A 2417-nucleotide genomic window follows, 5' to 3' on the forward strand; every position below is an offset into this window, starting at 1 on the left:
CTGTTTTATATAGGAGACTCAATCTGGCATGCTCATATAATTGTGCCTTTTGATCCCTTCCTCCATAGTCTGCCATCACAGTCTGGAATCTCTACTTCATGTAATTGGAACATGTGCTTTTTGCAATCTTCCAAGAGTCATCCCAGCAGCACATGAGATCCGTCTTTCAGGACCCTTGCTGGGGGTGTTAAATCCTGTGTCACCAGGGCATGACCCCAAATTTACAAACTCATCCTTATCCAGTTATATATTCTTCCCCCAGTTGATCCAACACCCTCAGAATTAACTCTAGGCATGCCACCCTGTTTCTTGCAGGAGAGTAAGCATTGTCTAGTAAGTGGGCTCTGCTCCCATTTGAAGCCTCTGCATAGACTTCAGGTAATGAGGGGCCTCTACCTTCCAACAAAGGAGAACGGATCATTTCCGCACATGAAAATGGTTCAGAGGAAAGTGGAGGAGGTTCCAAGTTCTCAAGTGCATGTACCCTGATTGTCCTACACCAAGTCCTGGGGTTCTAATCCTTCCCCATTAAGGACTTGACATTGGGGGAAACTTGCCTAGGCTGAGAACTCAGTATCTCTTATTAAGTACTAGTTCTGATCTTCAGCTCTATCTGCTTTTGAATGTGGGGGAAAAGTATTCTTTTAAGTGTTACCAGTGAAGTCCTCTGAATTTCACGCTTGGCTTTGAATGGTTAATAGATCTGAGTCTGTCATTTGTTTTTCAATTCTTAAAGCGTGCTTAGTGAAAGCAACCTAATTCCATAATCTGCCTTAGAGTTACTATTTCTGCACATACCTCCTGTGAAAGAAAAGTAAAATATCAGGACCTCAAACTCACTATGCCAAAGGGAAAGTTAAGCTTGGGAACTGAGTCACACCAAAAACAAACAAACAAACAACAACAAAACTGCTTTCCTTTTGTTCCCAGATAGCTGTAATTTCACATGCTTACTTTATCTTATGTGAAACATAGATTTACTGAGTGCGAGACAAATGCCTAATTGACTTTTTCCCCTACTCTCTTTTTAATCACAAGTAAAATGTAGATTCACCGAGTGCTACTCAAAGGCTCACAAGACTGTAATCAGTTGCCTTATTGCTTACCTTCCCTCACTTTTTTCTTCCCCTCCTGCTTGCTCTTTCCCCTTAAATACTGAAATTTCCAAAATCCTTTATGGAAAAAGCACCGGTCACAGATCCTACAGTAACTTTTGTTCCTATTCCCAGGCATGTCCCCAACCTTAGCAAAATAAACTTCTAATCAACTGAGATCTGTCTCAGTCCCTTTTTGGTTTACACTCCAAACTCCACAGGCATTGCGCTAGTTAGTGCATCCCTTTCAACCTATATACTGTCCCAGTTTGCTGCAGATGAAAATCTTCACAACCACACTGCTACAACCTGCCAGAGACTATCAAAACTCCATTTACCTCCAGTGATGAGATATCCATTGCTGTCAGGCCCGCAAGTTATCCATTTCCAGAATTCTATCCTGAAAAATCTATTTCCAAAGCCTAAGCTCTTCCGATACCCTGTCTTAAGTTGGGCCCCCTAGATGCAGAACCTGAGATGGGGATTCTTCTATAGTTTATTGAGGGATGGTTCATAAGAGGAGTGGGAGAAGCAGGACAGGGTAGAGGGGAAAGTAAAGCAAGATGTGGCCCGAGATGCAGATTACAAGTATTGCAAGATGTAGTCGAAAAGTACCTGCAGCCTGATCCCACCTTGAGACAAAGGGATGCAGAGTGTGCAACTCCAATGCACACACTGCATCAGAGTTAGTCCCATCTTGAAGCAAAGGGATGACACCTTTCTTTTTCGGTCAGTCTGTTGTTGACTGCAAGCTATTAATGCAAGGAGGGAACATCCCGGCCAAGGCAGCTTCTGTTCGACTGTGGGCAATTCTCTGAAGCAAGTAAACAGTCACTCAGGGGTGATGAAAAAGCATCCCTAGGTGTAGTTGTGACCATCTTGGTCAGCTATGTGCCACTTGCCAGTGCAAGGACTTGTCATAGTTACAGTGGCTGTGCTAAAGTGAAAGAACACACATAGCATTTGACAGGTGGGTGCACCAGCCGAGTGAAGTGGGATCTGGGTAGAGCACTCACAGCACACATTTACCCATGAGTCAATGAACAAACAGAAAATTACAAAACCTATTTAAAGCCAAATGACCATAAAAAATAATTTACATCAAAATCTGAGGTTATAGCTAATATGATACACACTAGTAAATTTATAGCCTCAAAAGCATGTTAGAAATGAATAAAGCCAAAATGTAATTAGAAAGGCATTCAACTTAAGGAATTATAGAAAACACACAGAAAGCAGAAGAAAGGAAGTATTTTTGATAAGAGCAATAAGGAAATAGAAAATAGTACAAAGGATTTTAAAATGTGTTGTTTTAGAAAACAT

The 2417-nt window shown here is 41.6% G+C and overlaps 1 non-coding gene across 1 annotated transcript; it reads left to right on the top strand.

The window, feature by feature from the left end:
- The first annotated feature begins 1927 nt into the window (after window positions 1-1927).
- Window positions 1928-2032, top strand: LOC116275563. Its single transcript, XR_004184680.1, has one exon. It is a non-coding gene; the product is annotated as a small nucleolar RNA SNORD46 (small nucleolar RNA).
- Window positions 2033-2417: the final 385 nt, after the last annotated feature.

The sequence above is a fragment of the Papio anubis genome, chromosome 6 (genome assembly GCF_008728515.1).
Source record: "Papio anubis isolate 15944 chromosome 6, Panubis1.0, whole genome shotgun sequence".
Lineage (NCBI taxonomy): Eukaryota > Metazoa > Chordata > Mammalia > Primates > Cercopithecidae > Papio > Papio anubis.